Below are 8,228 nucleotides of genomic sequence, written 5' to 3'. Positions count from 1 at the left end.
CTCCTTGGGCATCTGATCTGTACTCCAAAGGTGTCCACTTAGCACTGGTTCCATGGATGGTGGCAGATATTATGAAAAAGGGGGTTGCAGGTAAATGAGTTTGGAAAATCTGATTTAAATGAAAATAGTTAGGAATTTTTACTGCAGGACTTCTCAGGCTCTTTAATGTCCATTGTAAAGCTTCATGAAGGTAAAATCATGGTGCACTCTCTAAATTTCTTTGCTCTGGAAACCCTTTAAAAAAGTTTAATGAAGAACAGTGGGGCTCTCACGGGGGAGGCTTCCTGGAATATACATGGGAAGTGTTGCTCCCCTCATTCCCTTACTTTTTTTTATGGGGTAGGGTGGGGAGGACTTCATTCCTAGGAGATGTTCCATCTGAAATGATACAAATCATTTCAGGCTAGGTCAAATGGCACAGAAAAGAAGAAAATATAATGGGTATGGCATTCTTTATTTAGTAAATCTCTAAATAAAGAAACTCCACCAATTGCCTAACTATTCCGTATAATTGTCATAGGAATCATGCACCGCCTAATAGACCACATTGGAAATGTCAAGATATTTGCTGGGATCAAGTCCCATTAGGAATCTATTGCCTAAGTGCACACAGACAGAGATTTATAGAGCTTTGGAGCTACACGAGGGTCTTAGAAATATTTCTTCTAACCCAGTAATTTTACAGATAAGGAAGCAGAGACCCAGAGAGACAAAATAGTACAAAATACAATCTGCTCAGAGTGGTACAATTAGTGGCAGAGCTAGTTCTGGAACTTATATCAACTGATTTCAAGTCCAAGGCTCTTTCCTCTACCCCAGGCTTCTTTTTAAATATCACTTTAGAAGGAAAAACTTTTACACTGACGATTTACTAGATATTCACTAGGAATTTTCTTATAACTAAACTTTTTGTCGAAAGTCCTTTTATCTAAACTATTGATTTTGGAAAATATTTCTAACATTTACTAATCCACTTTCCTGTCTTCCTTTAAGTGGAGTGCAATAGATAAAATTTACTTTTTCTTTAATTATGCATGATTTCACAGTGGCTTAGGTCTCTTGTGTGACCATCAGCTACCATCTCACATCTGACCACAGATTAAGTGTAGATACAAACTGTATAGGAAGGAAATTAGCAACGTTTATAAAAGATGTCAAACCCTCACTGATTTTCATCTGACATTTTAAGTATGTGTGTGTGGGATACTATGAACAAGAATAAGGCAACTGAAGATTTGAAAGTATCAGGAAAGATATTCTGATAGAAGCAATTGGTCTACTTTTCAATAAAAGTTGTTGCATGCGCCCTTTATGGCATTTGTGCAATAAGTTAGCCAACATTCATTATAGGGTGTTAGGTTGAATGTTCAGTGACCTTGTGATATGCCCTAGAAATTGTTGGTTTTTAAAAATATGAGCTTGTTTAATAGCCACTGGGTAGGATTTTCGTCGACTTTAATAAGCTACAAGTGAGGTCTTAGAGCAGCGGTTCTCAACTTGTGGGTCGCGACCCCTTTGGGGGTCGAACGACCCTTTCACAGGGGTCGCCTAAGACCATCGGAAAACACACATATAATTACATATTGTTTTGGTGATTAATCACTATGCTTTAATTATGTTCAATTTGTAACAATGAAAATACATCCTGCATATCAGATATTTACATTACAATTCATAACAGTAGCAACATTACAGTTATGAAGTAGCAATGAAAATAATTTTATGGTTGGGGGTCACCACAACATGAGGAACTGAATTAAAGGGTCGCGGCATTAGGAAGGTTGAGAACCACTGTCTTAGAGGCTGCTGTTAGGCGCTTTGCTGTCTTTTTTTTTTTTTTTTAGGAAAAGGTAATTTTCCTAAAGGTCAAAGGCATGAGGGTAAATGAATAACTTTCCCTGGATTCAACTGGGAAAAGCCAGGATGAGCAGAACTCTTATGCCCACCAACGGATCTTGGAAGGTAAGACTGAGATGTGACTTGGAGGCAAATAGCTGACATTCTTTCATCCCTAGAGTAGAGAGGTCATTTCAATGCTGTTGGCCTCTGAAAATCGGGACTAGGGTCCATGATTTCAGGCGATAATTGTTTTGTGGATCCTCTCTAGGAACAAGGAGGGGCTTCTGATTATAGCAACTTATTGTCTGAAAGGCAGACCATGATGAACTGGTCTAAGAAAGGCTTAGGGTGGCGCAAAGGCACAGAGGTGCCCCCTGACCTTCAGATACACCACACACAGAGGGTCTGCACATGGCATATACCAAGGCCCTCAGTCCATATCCTCCCGGCTGCCTTGGGCCACTTGTGACAGTTTGACTCTCAAACCATCTCCAATTTCCTCTCCCGACTCCTGTGATTTGTTTCTTTCTCCAAAAGCAGAGAAACAATTCGCTGATTAAGTGGTCTGGATTCTTGGACTAAAGGGAACTGGGGGATTACTTGTTTCTATCGCAGGGCCTTTGACCTTTCTGTCTATTATGTTCTTCCAGGTGTCAGCATGAATGTCACTTCCTGAGAGAGACCCTCCCTGACCCCCTAGATGTCCCACAGCATCTCCTGGCATTCACTCTTTATCTCAGTGCCCTGATTCATTTTCTGTAGGTCTGATCTCTAACTGAAATAATTTCGGTTATGTATTTCCTTATGTGTGGTTGGCTCTGACTTCTTCCATTAGACTGGCAGGCAGAGATTCTATATCCCAGAGCACCCAGTACAACCTACCACAGATTCAAGGGAAGGGGTGTCTATGGACTCCAGGTTAAGAATTCCTGTTCTAGAATATATCACTTAAGCTTAGTTCACCATTTTAACTCTAGCACATAAGACACAGTAGATACTCTTTACATATCTGTGGAAGGACGGATGGAAAGGAGGAAGGAAGGAACAAAGGAGGGGAGCAGCATTCTTCTTTGTGTCTGATATTGTTCTCAGAACAAGCTTGCCAATGAATGAATGAATCCTACAAGCAGGGCAGTGATAAATGAGAGTAGTCCCTTCCTCCACCAGCTCTAATAGCAATTGTAACTTGGGTGAGGGCTGTTGTATACTATGAAAACCCATTGAGTAACCCCCCCACCCCCCATACCTGACACAGAATGTGTACTTGAATGATTAAATGAAATGCCTCTTTGGCTGACAGAGACAACCCCCACACTATAATATATCAGGTATGAGGGATCAATGCTCTGAGATTTCTATCAGATCAGTTTTCCCTTTGGGCTGCCAATGGCTTCCTTTCTCATCAGCATGATCAGAGCTTTTGTGGGCTATTGGTCTTTACCATGACAGCACTTCTCATGGGAACCAGCCTTACCATCATCACCTGCCCTTGTCAAGCTGGAGTCATATGTAAGACATCCAAGGGTAGGACCCCTTTTCCCGCTTGGTGGGAAGACAAAACCCATGGGATAGCGGGTTAACTAAGAATCTGGCTCTGTCCTCTGACAGATGATTTCAGGTGCTCATGAATATCAACTGGAAAGATCAGTGCTAGGTGGATTATTTTTCTCATGATGCCTTATAAGTCAGCAGTCACTGACAGAACTTAAATGAAAACTCAGTGCTAGTAAAGACAAAATCTAATTCATTACTCAATGCTTCAAAAAAATTCCTAATATGTCAGCTGTGCAGATGCCAACATGCATCTATTGGTATCAGACACTTAAACTTTTGGAATGCTTTCTAAGATATTTAAGAATAAATGAATATTCATGAAAGTGCTATAAAAATGAAGGATCTATTTCTGAATAGGGGAAAGAAATAGCTTGGTAAAATAAATAGCAACTAAAGGTGGCTGTAAACACTAGAGGTTATGCATGAACCTGCTTTATTGTGATGGTACAGAGGGGTCCATCTTTCTAGGTTATCATGCAGATCAAATAGGGAACAGGCTCTGGTGTTCCCCACCCACCTTACTCCAAAGCTGATCGACTTGCTTAACCTGATTCAAAGTAGTAACTAATTATGCCTTCCTTGGGCCCCAGCACCCTGCAAGTAATGCTTTGGAGCCAGACATGCTTGTCCATCTACATAATCATCTAATTACTTTTCCTCTCCTTAGGTTTGTGAGGTATGTGCTTTATCAGATAAGATAGTCAAGGTTATAGAATATAGATTAAGTGATGGAAGAAAATGGATTTCTCTTTTTCTTGAACTCCATAAAATTCCCAGCCTATTCTGCACATGTGGCCCTCAGTGGACTTGTGGGTTCAGGATTCTCTCTAATTCAGTGGTTCTCAACCTTCCTAATGCCGCGACCCTTTAATACAGCTCCTCATGTTGTGGTGACCCCCCTAACCATAACATTATTTTCGTTGCTACTTCATAACTGTAATTTTGCTACTGTTATGAATCGTATTGTAAATATCTGATATGCAGGATGTATTTTCATTGTTACAAATTGAACATAATTAAAGCATAGTGATTAATCACCAAAACAATATGTAATTATATGTGTGTTTTCTGATGGTCTTAGGCGACCCCTGTGAAAGGGTCGTTTGACCCCCAAAGGGGTCGCGACCCACAGGTTGAGAACCGCTGTTGCTTCTTCTGCTCCATAAAGGGTTATTCGTCTCCTGTTCAATGATTTCTCTAAATCTGTGATGCCCATTAGAATCACCTGGGAGTGATTTTTTTTAATTTTTAAAATTAAAAAAAATACTTTTATTGATTTCAGAGAAGAAAGGAGAGGGAGAGATAGAAACATCAGTGATGAGAATCATTGATTGGCTGCCTCCTGCATGCCCCCTACTGGGGATCAAGCCCGCAACCTAGGCATGTGCCCTTGACCTGCCCTTGACCAGAATAAAACCTGGGACCTTCAGTCTGCAAGCCAACACTGCATCCACTGAGCCAAACCAGCTAGGGCAGAGGGATTTTTTTTTTTTAAGCACATTTGCCTGGGCCCCACTCCAGGAGTTTATTAAAGCTCCCCAGGTGATTGCATTGAACAACCACTGCTCCAAATCCCTACCAACTACTCACAATCACTTTTGTTCAGATCTCTATAGATGGCTCTCCTTGTTCAAAAGAAATGAGCAGCTGTTCAAACCAGGTGAGATGAGAAAGATTACATTTTTACCAGATATCTTGTTAAACCTATATTATGTTATCTAAAATCTGCTCAGCCCTGCCCTAAGCGGTTTGGCTCAGTGGATAGAGCGTCGGCTTGCAGACAGAAAGGTCCTAGATTCAATTCCAGTCAAGGGCATGTACCTTGGTTTCAGGCACCTCCCCAGTAGGAGGTGTGCAGGAGGCAGCTGATCGATGTTTCTCTCTCTTCAATGTTTCTAACTCTTTATCCCTCTCCCTTCCTCTCTGTAAAAAAATCAATAAACTATATTAAGTAAATAAATAAATAAAATCTGCTCAGCCCTGCTGTACTGTTCTGAACTTCCTGACCTGTTATTTGCCTTGGTGGCATCCAAGCCTTTTTTTGTTTTGTTTTGTTTTGTTTTGTTAATCCTAACCTGAGGATTTTTTTCCCATTGATTTTTAGAGAGCATGGAAGGGAAGGAGGGAGTAGGAGGGGAGAGAGAAACAGCAGTGTAAGAGAGACAAATCTATTGATTGCGTCCTGCACTCACCCAGGATCAAACCTGTGGTGGGCAGGCCCTCACTCTAACCACTGAGCAACATCAGGCAGGGCGGCATTCAAGCCTTTTGACCTGTTTCTACCCTGTTATGTTTCTCTCATATGGCCTCTGTGGCTGGAGATCATCTTGCTTCTGTCAACTTTACATTCAATTAGTTCAGAGGAAATGTATATGAGCCTTGGTGTTTCCTTTTAAGGATGGCATGTTTCTGGCTTTTATTGACTTGGCAAAGGATTCTATGTCTACAAATAAGAAACATGACCACAGGTCTGTAGATTAAAAATAAAGTCAAGGTGGGCAGAGTGGAATTCTATAATCTAGCAAAGTTGAGCCCTATTTGGGTAACCAGAACTTCATTTAGCAAAATACAAGTTTTCAGTTGGATTAAATCTTGTGGGGTCTCAATCAATAATTTGAAAAGTGAAATTGTGTTCTTTTGGGGGTATTTTAAATAGTGATTAAAGTGGGCAGTGGAAAACATTCTCACCTGGTATCAGACTCAGGAACATGGAATTGTTTTCTTCACTTAAGGCTAGTTTTATCATTTTGTTTGCATTAAATTTTGTATACTTGGTTTTTTTTTTTGTTCTTACAATTTTATTAGGGCTATAAACAAGGAATTTATAGCTCTTTTTTGGCCCGTATACAATTTAAGAAAAAAAAACCACACTGAAGCATTCATGAGACTTGTGCCCCACAATGACTGTTACTGGGCCACAGAAGTGTGCATGGACCTTCCTGGTGGCCAAAACGAAAAGAAAGAGAAACTTGATTAGGTAAAGATTCATTGAATTAACTAAGCAGAAGTTTTGCAGGCAGTTATACATGAACAAAATTTCCCCAAGGAGTACCTATAAAATTTATACTGAGCAATGGAAGGTCAGAATTTATAACAATATCCCATGATCACCAAAACAGAGAGTTTACACCCTTATTTCAATAGCATCCTTTAGACAAAGAATACATGCCAATTAAAATAACTTTGTGGTGGACCAAAGCAAAATGAACAACTAATTAAAACAAAATTATAACTGATTCACGTGAAATCCTTATGAATTTTTATCCAATCATAATTTCTATATATTCATCAATTCCTAAATAAGTTTGAAATACTAATGTTTTATTTTCATACATTTGGGCCCACAACTCTAACTAAAGAAATAAGGTTGCCTTTTCTCCCTATCTCTGTGCTAAAGAGAAAAAGCAACTGCTTCTCTGTCATTCTAGCTTCCTCTTCGTATCTGAAAAAAATAAGTATTTAACTTATGTGGAACCTAGTCCTTCAGAATTAAAATATATGGGGTTTTCAGGAAATCACTCCTGTTTATATGTGTACTGTCAAAAAAGAGACTGAAAATCATTTATAGGCATTTGGGGATGGAGGAACTTCCAGCAGTCATGCCTGAAATTAGAACCAGCCAAAAACAAGCATGCTCTTATTCAGGCTTCTGGGTTTGTTTTTCCTGTGGCCAATATTTTTTTCTCTTACTATCTCTATGCTTTATGACTATTTCCCTTTTCTCATTTTTATAGTTTGTGGTTTATTATTTGTTCCTCTCTTGTTTTTAACCTATGTTTAATAATTCCCCAACCAAATGACTGTTTGCAGCTAGAAGCATAATTCTGTTCAAATGACTAGAATCTCCAGTGTTTCTCCTGTCTAATGATCTATGTTTTATGACATCATGTCATGATAATAATTCTCACTGTGTATGCCCCATAATGATCCATTTACACAAGTAAACATGTTCACTGATAATAGATGTCTAAGAACACTTCCTATAACCAGACAAGGGCAAATTAAACCATAAGTATATAAATAGATAAATTGATATTAACATTTTAATTTGGAGATAATTTGTAAGAATTTTTTTTAACCCTATCCAAGGATATTTTTCCATTGATTTTTTGGAGAAAGTGGAGGTGAGAGAGGAGGGGAAGATAGAGAGAGACAGAGAGAGAGAAACATTGATGTGAGAAAGACACATTGATTGGTTGCCTGCCACATGCACCCCTACAGAGGCCAGAGATCAAGCCTGCAACCAAGGTATGTGCCCTTGACTGGGTATCCAACTTATGACCCTTCAGTCCATGGGCTGACACTCTAACCACTGAGCACATTGGCTAGGGCTGTAAGAATATTTTTCGGTAACACCCAAATATATGGTATTAATATCTACACTCCTCCCTAAGCCAAAAATTAAGGACATCATCCTGGTGTCCTCATCTCTGTCACAGTAACATCCCATTGATCAAGCCCTACTCTTAAACAGGCTTCTGGGTTTGTTTTTCCTGTGGCCAATATTTTTTTCGTTTATTTTTTATTTTAACACCCTAAATAGCTCTGCCCTTTGCTTTATCCTTCCTCCTGCTATTGTCCTAGTTCAGGCTCCCATCATCTCTCATCCATATTATCTCCACTGCCTTCTAACTCTTCTCCATCATTTTTCTTATGCTCTCCAAGAAATCCTGCTTGCCTCAGGCCCTTTTCTCATTCCATTGCCCATCCTTCCTTCTCCCCACTCTACTTTAGCCTCCTCTATTCTGCTCTAGTCATACTGTATTTCCTTCTGTTCCTTAAACCGGCCACATGGCCTCTCATTTCTGACTTTCACATAATCTCTCTCCATCTTT

The 8,228-nt window shown here is 39.6% G+C and overlaps 1 long non-coding RNA gene across 1 annotated transcript; it reads left to right on the top strand.

The window, feature by feature from the left end:
* Positions 1–1,850: 1,850 nt before the first annotated feature.
* LOC107183855 lies at positions 1,851–3,879 on the top strand. The gene is made up of 2 exons (XR_001514661.1): positions 1,851–1,962; positions 2,490–3,879. It is a non-coding gene; the product is annotated as an uncharacterized LOC107183855 (long non-coding RNA).
* The last annotated feature ends 4,349 nt before the right edge of the window (positions 3,880–8,228 follow it).

Source organism: Myotis davidii, unplaced genomic scaffold, assembly GCF_000327345.1.
Source record: "Myotis davidii unplaced genomic scaffold, ASM32734v1 scaffold83, whole genome shotgun sequence".
Lineage (NCBI taxonomy): Eukaryota > Metazoa > Chordata > Mammalia > Chiroptera > Vespertilionidae > Myotis > Myotis davidii.
Note: the sequence above shows the minus strand (reverse complement) of the source record. Positions and strands in the feature narration are given on the sequence as shown.